The sequence below is a fragment of the Gobio gobio genome, assembly GCF_949357685.1.
Source record: "Gobio gobio genome assembly, chromosome: 8".
Taxonomy (NCBI): Eukaryota; Metazoa; Chordata; class Actinopteri; order Cypriniformes; family Gobionidae; genus Gobio; species Gobio gobio.
Window position 1 is genome coordinate 12,334,690 of NC_137114.1, and position 16,941 is coordinate 12,351,630.

The following is a 16,941-nucleotide window of genomic DNA, read 5'->3' on the forward strand; positions in this document are numbered from 1 at the left end:
TGGCATGTTTCACTGCATTATTACAAATAAAACACAATTACGCAATATGCTTACAAAATCTTTTAATAATATTTGAATAAAGGGTGATGTCGATTCTCAAAAACGTTCATTGTATTAACTAAATTTTTTTATTTCAATGAACTCAAAATTTTAAGGCAACCAGGTAACTTACTTTTTAAATATTTGTTTACAGTTCAGTTTCAAAACATGTCTCCATTATAGCCTCTTGTTATTCTGCTCGTCTGGGACTTTGCAACAACACAACCTTGTTTCTGTAGCGACTTTCAACATACTGCCTTTCATATAACAACGACTGACATTTATGTTTAACGTGGCTCGAGAAAGACACACAAAAATCCGATAAGAGCAGTCAGACTGAAACGGACTTTGATAAATGGGATTTGAATAGGATTTCAAGCCACGTATGAAAGTAGTATGTCATTTTTGGCCTTTCAGACTTGCTAAATCTGATCGAATTTCAATCGGATATGCAGGTAATTGTGCCCCAAATCCATTTGCTCAGATCTGTTTTTCTCATGACACACATACCACATGGAATCTGATCTTTTCAAATCCGATTTGTGCCACTTCCGATACAGGTCAGATCTTTTTCCGAATTCCGGAATCCGAATTCATATGACTTTTATGTCACTCTAGAGATCACATTCTGCAGCATGGCAGAACATACCCGATGTTATCAAGACAGTTGTGAAAGGTAGTCAGTGATGTTTCAGAGCTCATAAGTATTACAGTGACAGCTGTAAAGCTCTGCTCTTTTTTTGCATCCTCATCTTAAATTAAAATGATTTTCATCTGTGTCGTCTTCTCAGCTCTGCTTGCCTGGCATTTCTGTCTGATGGTAAAATATGATATATTCATCTGACTTGCCTCTCTGTTTCCACTTGACTATTTTATGTTTGAGTTGATGGCGCACTGAACTTGTGATGGACTGCTTGGCGCTGTACGTCTTGCACTTAACTGTATTCCCTAGAATAAACTGCACTCGACTCTCACCCGAGCACGTAGACCGACTCAGCCATCTTTTTGAATAAGATTAGTCAATATAAAAATAACATTTTGGTTGATGAGAAAGTACAAAGTTAATCCAAAATATTTCCATCAGTATTCTACAAATATATATAGTTAAAAAAATGATAATGCTGGTCAATAATCGCGATTAATTGCATCTAAAATAAAAGTTTGTGTTTACATAATATAGAATACATAACAGTGCTGTGTATAATTATTATGTATATATAAATACACACTCCTTAATGTATATATTTAAGAAATATTTACATGTATTTATATTTATTTATATATATATATATTTTATATATATATATATATATATATATATATATATATATATATATATATATATATATATATATATATATATATATATATATATATAATTTATCTTATATATAAATATTTTATATATTTATATAATTTTTTTCTTAAATATACATGCATGTGTGTGTATTTATATATACATAATTATACACAGCACACACATATATTATGTGTAAACAAACTTTTATTTTGGGTGCGATTAATTGCGATTAATCGATTGCCCAGCCCTAAAAAACATTATAATAGGGGCACTATGGTAATAGAATGCTGTAAATTCTTTTATATCTTTAGTTGCCTGTGTTTTAAAGAACATAGTTATAGGACTTTTTGTCCATTAATCTGTTTTTGATAGAGATGAGGGACATTAAACAAAGGGAACCGTAAAGACCATAAGGTTTTACTACTGATTAATCTTTTAAACACAAACAAAACAGGAAGTTCTCTCTCCCTATTATACTGGCTCACACACATACACACGCACACCAGTGTGTCTCTCAAAAGTACCATGACTAATGGAAGACCTTATGACCCAGCCACACGCAAATGCTAAAAAAACACTACAGAGTTAACACCCACCCTTCACACAGAACACATTTATCAATACACTGATGAATGAGCACAAAGTAGATCAAAGAGTATAAACACAACAAAAGACTGAGGGACCAAATGAGCAGCAAACACGTTCAAAAAGCCCTGACTCTTCATTCCTGTACAGAGACAAGGGCAACACTGAGTCCAGGAGATTTCCGGATAATGATGCCGTAACTATGGTCACTGTTCCGCTGATTAATCTTATTTGGATGGATTGAAAAGCCCATGATCCTGTATCCTTACTTCTTTACTAAAGAAATGCCACATGATTTGTTTATTTGAGGATGCAAGATCTGTAGATCTAAAGTGTGTTCTTGTCATTTTAAAATAACTTTTCACTGACTGTTCTATTTAAGTATTTTTTCCGGACGCTGAATGACGGTGAAGATACAACTTAAGGTACGTTCACACGATAACGATATGCTTAAAACTGAGAACTTTTTCCTTCCCGTTTTCCGTGTACAGACGAGACCACTGTCAAAATGATTCCCAATCACACGGATCCGCAAAAATGGCGAGAAAAGCTGTATTCTGCTGCCAGGCCATTAGGTTGCGATGAAACAATATAGACTGAACATGTAATGCACATGTTTTCATGGGTTCGCGGTTTACATGGAGAGTTTTTGGGCACCCAAAACGCAGTTGTGGTGTAAATGAACAGAATGATTTGTCGGGATTTGAAAGGAGTGTCGGGAAAGTCAAACAAAGGAACACATGGGAATGAATGAAAACAACTAAAAGTCCATGATAACTGAACATACACTATATTGCCAAAAGTTTTGGGACACCTGCCTTTACATGCACATGAACTTTAATGACATCCCATTCTTAATCCGTAGAGTTTAATATGGAGTTGGCCCACCCTTTACAGCTATAACAGCTTCAACTCTACTGGGAAGGCTTTCCACAAGGTTTAGGAGTGTGTTTATGGGAATTTGGGACCATTCTTCTAGAAGTGCATTTGTGAGGTCAGGCACTGATGTTGGACGAGAAGGCCTGGCTCTAGAGTCCAGTGGCGGCGTGCTTTACCCCACTGCATCCCACGCTTTGCATTGCACTTGGTGATGTAAGGTTTGGATGCAGCTGCTCACCATGAAAACCCATTCCATGAAGCTCTACACACTGTTCTTGAGCTGATCACTGATCTGAAGGCCACACAAAGTTTGGAAATCTGTAGCTATTGATTCTGCAGAAAGTTGGCGACTACTGTGCACTGTGACCCCGCTCTGTGATTTAACATGCTACCACTTCGTGGCTGAGTTGCTGTTGTTCCCAATTGCTTCACTTTGTTATAATGCCACTAACAGTTGACTGTAGAATATTTAGTAGTGAGGAAACTTCACACTTGCACAGGTGTCAACCTATCACGGTACAACGCTTGAATTCACTGAGGTCCTGAGAGCGACCCATTCTTTCACAAATGTTTATAGAAGCGTCTCATGTCTAGGTGTTTGATGTTACACACCTGTGGCCATGGAAGTGATTGGAACACCTCGATTCAATGATTCGGAGGGGTGTCCCAATACTTTTGGCAATATAGTGTATCTGTGACAGCTATGCTTAAAGTCGGCATGAAACAGAAGTTGAGATCGTCTTTTTCTCCTTATTGTGACGTATATCCGAGTGAAACGGCTTCTGAAATTAGAAAAAATGTAGGGCGAGGCTTGATTTCGTCCTTCGGGAATTGATTGGATCGTTGGAAGTTGGGCGTTGCTAACAAAATGGAGGCAGATTTGAAGTTTGCATTCAGTTGTGGAGAAAAAAAATCGATCTATCTTTTAAATAAATGTATTTTCTCTCTAAATCTTTTCTACATAATGTTACTGAGCATATTTCCTCACTTTTCGCTGGTTTATGCTACAGATTTTACTTCTTTTAAGCCTTTTATGGCCTTATTTCTGTAAAGCTTTTTTCCTCAGCTCTCCCTTATAAGGGGGGCGCGCCGTAAGCGCGTTCACACGCTGCATTCCTCAGTGCGAGTCGTCACGAGAAGCTGTTCGTCCGACTATATTGAGTAATTTTTACATTAAAAAAAGCTTTTATTTCTCATATATTTCTCTCTTTTTGCCTCAAGTCCTTCTTGAAGAAGGTATTGTGTATACCTAGAAAAATGCACCTAACCACGATCAGTGACATGTTTCTGAGAGGAGGTGCAGAAACGTGACGGGGCGATAACCCCGCCCTCGCGCCATAGCACATGACCGGGAGAGAAGAGAGGTCGTTTCGATGGGGGAGGGAAAGTTAACATATTTGATTAAAGATTATAAGGGTAAATGAATTTTTTAAAAATAAAGAAGTGCACAGATAAATCAGTTATAGTAAACACTACATTATTAATATAAAAATACGAATTGTAAAATTTTATTTCATGCTGCCTTTAAAGTGTACGTTCGCCGATTATCTAAAGTTTGAAGAGTGAAGAATGGTGAAGGCACCAAAAACACAATTCTGCAATCATTTGTCAGATACAATGTGGAAGAAAAGGAAGAGAAAGCCTGAAAGAGAAAGACAGAGATGGGGAGTGGAGCTCATTAAGCTGTAAAAGTTCTCAGCAGGATATTGGTTTTAGAGCTCTCTGTATCTCTATCAGCACTAATCAGATTGTTTCACTCCGTTTATGGCATCAGTTGATCAACAAATTGGGATGTCATAAAGTGTTCTTTATTATGTAAGGAATAATTGACGACGGGCCGTTGAATTATAAAAAAAAATAATGCTGACCTGATGGTGGTAATGCGATGCGGTCATGACGCGATGCATAGTGCCCCGTCACACCACGGGTGTGCATTATTTTTCAATAATTATATTATGGTTACCACACCTCAAAACATTGTTCAGATTATTTATTTCAAGACATTTGTCAGATTTTGTCCTTAAAATGCTCGTGTGGAGGACATTTTTTTTTACACATTCAAACCCAAGCCTCCGTTGCTAATTCCAAAACGTCATTTTAGATCTAGTAATGGAGGCTTGGGTCATTGATAGCAGACTAATGCAGTTATTAATGCAGTGAGAGAGAAAGAAAGAGAAAGAGAGAGACAGAGAGAGAGAGAGAGAGAGAGAGAGAGAGTGAGAGAGTATGTGAATTACCTCAGTCTGTGCATCTCTTTCAACAGTGTTCAGCAGCAGCGTCTACTAATGCGAAACTGTAAGAACAGCGCCGTTATTACCTCACTAGTAGGGTGACCACCTGTCCCGCTTTGCGTTGTACCGCACAGCATTTTCACCCCTTGTCCCGCATGTCGCATATTGAGAAAATGTCCCGCATCTTCAGCAGTCTGTTGATTTTTAATGATCATATTGAGAAAACATGCATGAGTTCTTTTGCCTTTTTAAGAAAGCATTTTATTTATTATTTTTGCGGCATCGTTTTTCACCTATATTTAACAGCGCTTCGTCAGAAGTAACATCCCGCCTTACACAAAAACAAAAGCGGTGTTTAAACCATATCCAATGGTTGAAAAGAAAGGAGTAAACACGGTCACTAGTAGGTTGTGACGGCTGTCAATCAAAATGTGGAGCGGTGATTCGTTCCATGTGTTCCCTGTCAGAAAACGAATGGATAGTTCTGTATATATATATATATATATATATATATATATATATATATATGTATATATATATATATATATGTATATATATATATATATATATATATATGTGTATATATATATATATATATATATATATATATATATATATATATGTGTATATATATATATATATATATATATATATATATATATATATATATATATATATATATATATATATATATATATATATATATATATATATATATATATATATATATATATATATATATATATATATATATGAATTAATATATAAGATTAACTAATTTAATGTTGTTTTATTTGTTTCATTATTTATTTAGTTGGATTTTAGTTGCACTTGGTCAGAACTGTTTCAAAAGTAGTTATCTGCATGATGCCTGCTGCCTTTGGGCTCAGTGATGTTGAATTTAAGATTATACAACAGTTTCAGGTTATGTTTTAGTGTTGGTAACATGTCCCACATTGTCCCACACAAACTTAGTAAGCGTCCCACATTTGGTTTGTTTGATGGTGGTCACCCTACTCACTAGTGAAAAATGTCATGTTAAATTATTTTACTGATAAAATCATCAGAGCAGCGAGTGTGTGTCTGTGGTGATTGTGTGTGTGTGTGTTTGAGTGTAAGAGAGAGAGCGGGAGAAAGAGAGTATAGTATGTTCCTTCCATACATACTTAAACGTAATTTTGTGGAAATTTTTATTTTTATTTTTACAGTTTTTATCCTATTGTTTACTATATTTCTTTGCTTGTTCAGTGTCGTTGTGGGATTTGGTTATTTTGCTATTGTTGGCTGTAAAGACATTTGAAATATCTGAAATCATTTGGTGAAGTGATATGGAACTGTAAATTTAACCGAACTTGAACTACTTTAGCCGGGTATTACCCTGAAATTAAATCGCACACCTTAGAACGTTCGTCAGCCAATCAGATTCAAGCATTCAACAGCCCCGTAGTATAATTTATATTAATGCGTGTCAGCACCAGGGCCGCATTAACAAGGAGGGGGCCCGTGATTGGATGTGGTGGAGTCCAATGACTTGCCATCAGGAGCACCTGAACTTTTCCCGGTTGATGATTATCCTCTTCTAGAGCCATAATGAAGACCTTCTAATGATACAACTTAAGTAGAAGTTGTTTCTGGAAACCTGTTTGCTTTGCATTTATGCTTTTAAAGTTTTTATGTTTTTATGATTTATATATAGATATATTGTATCTCTGTGGGTTATATATATATATATATATATATATATATATATATATATATATATATATTTAAAAAAAATTATAATTATACTAATTATTCCTGTGGAAGAAAACGTTGTGGCACCAAGATAGGGTACTATGAAGGGGCCCTGTGTGTTCTTAATGTGGGCCTGGTCAGCACATGATCATCACGTGGATCTGCAGAATTTGTATGTGTAAGATGGGCAAAAAGGGAAGAGAACACAGAAGAAGCAGAATGATATATTGGTCATTATCATGAATGATTGATTTAAGAAATAATTTTATTATGCGAGAAGAAAGAGGGCACAAGGTGAAAATGTGCACAAAGTGATATGAGAAACATGAAACTAGCACAATTATAGAAAACCAGTTGCCTGAATCAATGGTCTATTATTGGTCATTATATACAAATATTTTTTTAACACAGAATGCAGCAATAGACCAATCAGCATCAAGTATACCAAAATTAGAGCAGCACAAAAACAAACCCAACAATTTAGCTGCAAGCAAATTATCAGGGTCCAAGCTGAAATTATCCATTTAGTTAATCATTTAAAGATAAACTTGCAAGTTTATTAACTAGTTAAAGGTCCCATGGCATGGCATTTTTCTATTATTTTATAATGTTTCCTGAGGTGTACTTATATTGTTAGTATGATTTTTACATCATAAAATGTCATAATTTAGAAATAAAAGGCATTTTTTTCAATACTGATGTTTGCCCTGTGGCTGAATGCCCTGTTTCAAGAGGCGTGTCTGCTGTGAGACTTCAGTAAAAATGCCCACTGTTGTGATTGGCTGACATCTTTGCATTTGAAATGAGCGGAGGGGGCGTGGTTTAACGAGGTCTACGAGGCACGAGCTGCTGCCAGAGAGACGGATGGACCGGAGTTCACTTCACATCAGTTCTGTCAGTCTCAGTTCAGTGAACGGTTGTAGTTACAGCATATACTTCAGGTTATTAGTCTATTTCTAGTCGGAGGGGCTGTCACTCATGTCAGAAAGTTAGTAACTTTAGTAAATTATGGATCAGCGCTGACTGGAGACGCGAACCGTTTAGAACGATTCAGTCCGATTTGGTGAAATGAAAGCTCTAGCATAAGTTCTGCTGGGAAGACTCAATTACTACGTCACTTATTGCCTTCATTCTAACCCAATTATATTCTCATGCTCACCGTATAAAAGCCCGGTACTTACACATGTTTGAGTTCGCAGATACTGAAGCGACGATTACGCAGATCTGAAGCGACGATTACCCCCATCCTCCCCACCACCACCAGGATGGTCCTGTCCATACCTCCAGCGGCTGCGCCCCTGCCCTCGTCTTCAGGCAGGAATTGCAGATCCGATACCCTCGGATTATGCCTACGGATGGGGCCTACGGCAAATTGACTTTGTATATTATTAGCTTGCTGAGCTATTATTAAATGCAAGAACCGGTTCAAAAGAAAGATCGTTCGCGAACCGGACATCACTAATGTACCAGAGACTGAGCTCAGCGATTGCTAACAAAGTTATTTATAGTAACTACTGAGTTATGAGAGCGCTGTCAGTCAGCGTGAGTTTATTGTGTTTGTATCTGAGAGTTCTGAATAAACACGAGTCCCAGTCACACCGAGTCCGTCTTCATCATTATTACCAACTTTGTAACACATGCAAAGTACCATTACAGCTGTCGAGATGAACGAGTTACGAGTAAGTGTTGATAATAACATTATTTTTTAGATATGTTCCTATCACATGAAAACCGTCAGTGCATTGAGTACACAGCGCAAACAAAGACACAACAGCAATAATCGAATGTAATCCAGTTTATTGTGGGGCTATGCTGCCTAGCCCGGATACCATCACGCTTACCCCCCTTATGCTTCATCTCACTCCGCGTTTGGCGCCTCCGCTGTGGGCCAGATGCAGTACTGGGGGTTGGTGATGTTGAAGGCCGACCGGCCAGTGCAGCCCGAGCTTCGGCGTGTGTGAGGTTTATCTCTAAAGATGTGACTCTGCTAATGTTGAGCAGAAACAACTGTATGCACATTTTAGAACAGATAGACGCAACGAAGACGTACATAAACACTGACTCACATGATAGAAAACACCGTTCTGTCGGGAGAGAGAGAGAAGCCGCAGTGTGTGCACGAATAATAAATAATTAGCTACACATAAGAAATCATTGATCACAGATCAGAAGGAACTGAAAAAAGACTTCTGTTTTCATTTGTACATCCAAACACTGAGAAACTGCCAGCGTTCACTCATTCACAAGCAATGATCTCTTGAGCGCTTGCATGGGCGTGCCAGATTCTCTGGGTGGAGGAAAGGGAGGAAACCGCTCCTGCTTGGACGTCAAACCAGGAGACTTCAGGATTGGCTCGTCTGACCTGTCATTTTCTCAAAGGCAGAGAAAGACAGCCAGAACTCGGGTTTACACTGATCAACATTTCTATCCACTTGGGGACAATATTCAGGCTAGGGGAACTCATATTAATGTTGAAAAACCTCATAAAATGAAAATTTCATGCCATGGGACCTTTAAAACTGTTAATCCCTTTACCAGTATTTCGGGTACTTCTCATGCACAAGTACATCAATTGAGTGCTGTCATGGTGTGTTGGATCTCACAATAACAGCATTTTGTGCATGAACGCATTATTATATTCCTAACTAAAAAGTTACCAGCTTGTTTAAAACTTGCTTTCAGACACTCACTGAATTAGTAACACAAGTTTTACTGTTGTTATTTCACCATGTCAAGAGCAGGAAATCAAGCAGAATATCAGTTATGGGACACTTCCTCTATTTCAGCAGTGTGGCGCTAAGGCAATATAAAACCTCCCATGTTGTCATGTTGTGAAAATGAATTGCTTCTTTGAGAGAGAGAGAATACACTTGCGTTAGTTTCTTTACCACAGAGGAACAAAAGACCTCTGTACTAAAAAAGCATGGTGCACCCCCCACCCACTCCTCAGACACACAGTGGTGGGTTCAACAGAGGTCACAGAAAAGACTTTGAAAAAACATGAATTACAGACTCTCATTCGCACTCTCATAGGCGAACGGGAAAACCACATGCAAATTTCCTTCTGATTCTACGAAGCAGGATCTATTAATAATGCCACTATGACAACACGCCACATTCTCTACGACTAAATCCCTGCTGTCCTCCACCTATCATTCCATCATTAAAAAAGAAACAACCAAACACATATTCCTCTAATTACATGTTGAAAACACAAGCAAATCTAACATGTACTACAGACACATGGAAATACTGGAGACCGGTATTGATGGAGACCAGACTCATGGACTTGACGAGGGTTGGAGGGGTGGGGTGGCATCATTGATTCTTATGCTTCCTACAATATAGCATAACCATATGAACTATATATTACAAAACTAGCAAATAAAAATTCAGAAAAGACTAATCAGAAAGTTAAAAAAAATACAGTCCACTATGCTAGGCTGTTCTACATACTACATATTCCTAGGATGTTCTAGTTTGCCACAGTAGGTATTGCTGGTATATTTCAATTTGTACTAATTGCTGTCTAATTGGTTTTCTGGTTAGTTGTTAGGGCCTGTTGGGCTCCTCGATCGGGTTACTAGATGCTGTCTAGCTATTCTGTATACTATTCTGGCCTGTTGTTGAGCTGTTCTGGTTAGCTGTTCCTACACTTTAAAAAGTAATCTTTGCTAATTTTTTTTAGTTATGACAACTTTGAATGAAATTATGGAGTACTAAATTGAGTAAGAGGAACTTAATTTTTTGAGTAATCAACTTAAAAAGTTGTGTTTATGCCATAGATTAAGTCGCTCCAGCTACTTTAGTTGTAGTCCTGGAACCAATTAATCTTATCTATTTCAGTTAAAATACACAGCTAGTGTATCACATGTTAAATGTAACTAATTTAGTATGTAGGGTACAATGGGGCTAAAGGCGCACCAGGGTAAAAGGTGAATGTGACTATTCTCTTTTAAACCACTAGATGGCACAGAAACCCACATTTACGGTGAAAGAGTGACCCCAGACCTGATGCACGACGTATTGATGAACGCAGAAGCGCAGAGGATAGAGCAAAACAAAACACCAGTCATAAATTAGAAGTCTAAAACGAGAATCTTTAAAGAGTAATGTCAGAGGATTCCGATATAAGAGAAGAGGAGCTTGAGTTTGTTGCCCAGCCCTATTTGTTTGAACTGCGAGAGGCGTCAAAGCTTATGCTATTACTACATCGCGTCAGGGGGTTACTCTTTTGGCGTAAGTCGACTTGCGTAGGCCGTCCGCCGGAAGCTAGTTATTTTAGTTTTTAAAGTTTTAAATATGGCTATTTTTCTTACACAAACGCATGGCTTCGCTTCAGAAGGCCTTTATTAAACCCCCGGAGCCGTGTGGAGTACTTTCATGACGGATAGATGCACGTTTATGGACTTCAAAACAAATCAGCCATTCACTGCCATTATAAAGCTTGGAAGAGCCAGGACATTTGTTAATATAACACTGATTATTTTCGTCTGAAAGAAGAAAGTCATATACACCTAAGAGGGCTTGAAGTTGAGTAAATTATGCGCTAATTTTCATTTTTGGGTGAACTATCCATTTAATGATTTTCAGTTTTGTTCAAGGTAATTATCATTAAATGAATAGTTCACCCAAAAATTTAAATAGTTTTTCGAAAGGCATAATAATTAATGTTAATAAACAGATGGCTGACTTTTCCATTTGTTACAACACGCTATTTGTAGACCCACCTTCCATCAATCTCCCTGTGGCACCGATGGTCAATACTAAACCTACAATTGAGGAAGTGAAGGCAGAAGTGAAAAACGGCAAGGCACCAGGAGTGGACCAGGGGCCTCATTTATAAAACTTTGCGTAGGATTTGCGTCAGAAGTGGCGTACGGATGAAACATAGGACGTGCGTATGCACAGAAATATTCGGATTTATAAAACCGTGCGCACGCACATCCTACGCAGTCTTCCCTTAATAAATCACAATCAATTCTAAATGTAGCGCAGCTTTTGTCACGCCCATATTTGCCTGTAAATAGTCCGTGAAACGGCCACAAGTTAATATTCATCGATTGCGAAATCATGGCAAATACAGAGAGGAAATCAAAAAACGTAACTTCACTCAATGTGAAGTAGAAATTATCGTTGGCGAGGTGGAAAAAAGGAGAAAAATATTTTTTGGAGGGCACAGTGTGGGCATTACTTATGCCAAAAAGGCACTTGAGGTGCAAAAGGTTGCAGACGCCGTAAATGCTGTAGCCTCACAACCTCGGACCGTGGCCGAAAAAAAAAAGAAATGGTCGGACATTAAAGTCGAGGCAAAAAAGCGTCTAGCGCTCCATCGGACACCAGAGCTGACCCCTCTTGATGAGAGACTGGCGGCAATTATTGGGGAATCCCTATCCCTGGAAATGGGAAATAGTTCAGTGCAAATGTAATTTCTTGCAGCTTTCTGAATGGTTGAGACATACGTCATATGTTATTTTATCGAATATAAAACAAACTAAAGGCATTTGCATGAATACCATGATTCCGTAGCTGATGAAGAAATTTTTACTATGAAAACAACTTTCCCCAGGGGACAATTAATACATCTATCTATCTATTTATCTATATATCTCCCTAATTATCTATCTATCTATCTATCTGTCTGTCTATCTAATTGCATCTATATCTGCTCCGCCAGACGGACACATTGACGAGAATATCAGTTTTGTACATTATTTCGTTCTGTTTACCATATTATTTATGAGGATGAATTGCATAACATGCCAATATTGTTGCAGAACATATTTAACTTTTTTTTTTGTTGCATTTCTGTTGTAATTTTCGTTTGATTTTGTTTGTTTTACACTGCAGATCGATCAAACGGGTGTTCGTGTAGGCTGTTAATTGTAATACTTGCTTTGTGAAGTCTTCATGTTATATATGAGAGGCAGTATTGCCATTTCTTTCACACAACGGTCTACAGTTTCACACACTTTCACATGTTTCTTCCATCTGCCGACGGTGTCGCCATTTCTCATTTCACCCGTTTTTGTGCGTACGCCTGGGTCAGAGCTTGCGTGAAGGACCGCACATTTTCCCGTCAAGGTTGCTTTTTATAAATACCAATTATTGCGTAGAGAGTGGCGTACGCCTTCTTTTGTGCGTACGCAACGTTTATAAATGAGGCCCCAGGTCACTGCAGAAGCTATTAAGGCTGGAAGGGATGTCCTGCATCGTCTGCTTTACTCATTTCTCCAACACATCTGGGCGTACCAATTGCATGCCAATCACATGGAGGAAAGCCATCATTGTGCCCTTTTTAAAAAAAAAATTTGATAATCGAGAATGTAAGAACTATCGTGGCATCGTCAGCAAGGTTTCTTATGAAGAGCATCCAGTTAACGCTGCAAAGGCATCTAGGGGGGGCACTAGCAGGATTTAGACCAAACCGTGGTTGCGGTGACCAGATCTTCGTGCTTCGGCAGCTGCTAGAAGTTCAGTACGATAAAGATAACATTTTAACCAATCTAATGTTTGCAGACGACAGCGCCATATTCACAGACAGCAATGCTGAAGCAACGATTATACTGCACACTATTGCTCGTACTTCGGAATCTCTGAAAACAACAGAGATTTGAATTATTGGACCAAAAACCTCTGCACATAATAACCTAGAATACATCTAAACACTTGATGGCTGCTCTGTCAAGTCCTCGTTGTCAGTTAGGGGGCCGATTAGAAATGTGGTTTTCATTTGAAAGCCACAAAGAGATTGTGTCAACTAGACCATCCCTGTGAGGGCCTCATCGACACGACAGCCAGATCCTCAACAAAACCATACCATACCAGCCCAATGAATCCGATCTTCAACCAGATGGAACTGGATTGAATATTTTGAATGTTCCGATCCCAATCTGACTTCTGACCTGCAATGCTGCCTGAACCCTAATCACACTGCGTTGGCCAGAGGAGCCTGGTTTCTCCCAAAGTTTTTTCTCCATTCTGTCACCTGATGGAGTTTGCGTACCTTGCCACTGTCGCCTCTGGCTTGCTTAGTTGGGGACTCCAAATATTCAACAATATTATTGATCTGACTGTACTGACGCTGTTGTATGAGAACTGAACTGAGCTGGACGATGACATCACTGTTTTCTCCAGAGCTGCTGTATTGTTTAATGAACTAAATTAATAACTAATGATTTTTTACAAAGGAACTGAATCAACACTGAACTCACTTATGCTGGACAATGACACTATTTTCTTTTAGAGCTGCTGTAAAGCCCAAACAAACCCTCGTCTGGACCCTCGTTTTGCCAATTCTTCTTTATGGATAAGACATGTGGACCCTACTCAATCTAGGCCTGAACAAGCTTGATTGAGTAGTGTTTCAGATGCAATGCCTGTGACAGATACTGCGAGTATCACTTCACGATTATATCTGAAATGAAGTCCTTCATCAGTGATGCGAGCAGCAACCAAGGATAGAGGAACAGAAACGTATATATATATATATATATATATATATATATATATATATATATATATATATATATATATATATATATATATATATATATATATATAAAATGTTACATCGCCACTTTATGTCGACTACTCTTTAGGCCAATCGTAACCACAAAAACTTTTAAACTAACAGGACTTTTCCTTTACTAAAAACATTAAATCAACTAATGCAAAAAAACAAAAACAAACATACACAATATTAGTTTAATGTAATGATCATCAATATAATATATAAACAGAACTCGAACCAGTATTTTGAATTTGCCACAATGGGAACATGTTTCAAAAAGTTAATTTACTAACTTACACATAAAACTGTGATAGAAAAAAGTATTTCAACATTGATGAACCAGTTTCCCCATTTTTAATACACCTTAGTTATGAGTGTTCCTACAATTACTGTGACCTTCATTTTGCTGTGCATGCATGACCTTTTGTACAGTGCAATATTAAACAAATTAATCTACAAAAGCACTGCTTCCCTTTTTTAGTTCTACAGTCAAAGTCTGAAAGAAAAAGCACTTAAGGCTTGGTTTTTGCTGAAACATACCACTGTCCCCACAGTAAACAGCTCTCAGTTTAGGGGTTATTCAGCTGTCGGCTTGAAATCACTCACAATTAAACCCACATCCTATGTAAAGTCTTACACACAAGACTTACTATAGTGTTTAAAGGGGAGCTAATACATACTCCACACATATAAAACAGTCTATAACTTTGAACCGCTATAAATAATAATAACTTTAAGATTGTGCAAGATCAGCACCCGTCAAGCAGCATAAACCTGCAACACCTAATGTGATTTAACAGGGATATTATTGACACAATACAGTAAGCTGACAGCTTTGGATAATAACAACAGCACATACAAATACTGCCAATTAAATTTATTTCCGACAAGAGGTTACTGTGAATCAATAATCTACTCCCACAAGCAAAGAGATAGAAAACGGTCAGACAATAAATACATGATTAAAAAATCCAATAAAAAGCACTACCAAAACAACTCAAGAACATCTACGACTTAATTTGCATCAGTTTATTATCAGCATATCTCTTATCTGCAAGGAGGACACTTTGGTGAGATGCCTCTCTAGTGCTATCAGAGGCCCGGAGTTACAGAAGTAACCAAATATTTTCTTTCTAACATCCTTTCTGCATCTCGTCATGAACAACTGCCATATATTGGAGAAGCTGGGGCAGACATACTAAGTAACAAACTATGACTCCCCCTAGGGAATAGCTTTTGTGGAAATGGCATGATAAAACCTCACCTCACGAGTGTACTACTTACACATTTTTTTAGGAGGAGTTTACCATAGGAGTTTAAAGCTACACTATGTAACTTTTCCGTCCACTAGAGGTCGCCTGTTCAAAACAAAGGCGTAGTTTGATGACGCCACGTTTGAGCGCAGAATCTTGGGACATGTGGTCTTCACCTCACAGCCGGTGGGAAACCGTCAGGATAGGACTCGGGCAGAAATCATGTTCATGGATGCGATTATTAACATTACTGTAGTCTGAAGCAGAGCAGGACCGAGTGTTGTGGAGCTGAGCAAGGCCGCAGGAGCGATTGAAGAGCGGGACTGTTATCATGGCATAGTCGCCGGCGGGACTTTTATTATGACACGGTTGCCGGCGCCACTTCCTCTTTTCCAGTCATGAGTGTGAGGTAACGCAGCTCTGTTTATCGTATTAGATATATCTGAGTGTGTTGAAAAGGAAGTTATGACGTTCGCGCGGCGGCTGCTATGACACTTGTTCACACTGCAGTGAGAGTAAAGTGTTTCTCTGAATAAAACCGGAGACCGAGGGTGACGCAGATATGACACAATCGACAGGCGACTCCCTCACACGCATAGCTCACACGTCCCGGCTCCTTGGTTAAAATAGCAATTTCTCACGATTTACAAATAGTTGAAAACATTTGGGATATTCTAAGTACTCAACTGAACAAAATATATAACACTGGCCTATTGGTTTCTGGATGTTTTACTGCAAAAATCCTACATAGTTCACCTTTAAGTACAGTTACTGCCGAATTAACAGTAGTCTCTCCAGGACTATACCATTTTAAACAGGACAGTGGCTCCCCAGCAGTAGGGTTGAAGACCAATGACTTAATATAATAGCTAACCAATGAGACATGTTGATATATTCTGCTGTGCCCTTGGCCCATGACCTGGTTGCGCAGGCAACTTTTTTCTGGTCTAACTGTGCAAATTATTTCCCTCTTCTAGAACTGAAATCTTTGAGTGACTCTTCTCCATTCAAACTGTGGCATATAAATTTAACGGGCCTAGTTTGGGACCACTGAGCAGCTGAGGCTCTCTTCTGTTTTCCCTAGGGGTGCTTATACCACAGGGGGTGGAATAGGTAACCTGTGGTGCTGGCATTTTAGACTTTTAGTTCGCCCCGCCTCCTCTTTGCCCTTTGGGAGTTGGCAGGATGATGTTTAGCAAAAAAAACTTGCCTTCCCTTTGACTCAACAGTCTCAGGGAGTGAAGCCACACTCAAAGGCAGCTGAGGTAAAGAAATACCACGAACATCACCTTCTTGGGGTTCCTGCCAGTGATCAATTCTGAGGTTGGCAAGTGCCGAATACAGCAAGTTAGTGGGGTAAGGAAAGGCAACGGAAGATATGCGCAGCCTCAGCCTCAAAACTATTTT

At 38.5% G+C, this 16,941-nt stretch overlaps 1 protein-coding gene across 1 annotated transcript in view; it reads right to left on the reverse strand.

Moving 5' to 3' along the window:
- Window positions 1–16,941, reverse strand: part of pik3cb (phosphatidylinositol-4,5-bisphosphate 3-kinase, catalytic subunit beta) — a 91,513-nt gene that overhangs the window by 51,634 nt on the left and 22,938 nt on the right. The gene's annotated exons all lie outside the window — the stretch shown is intronic.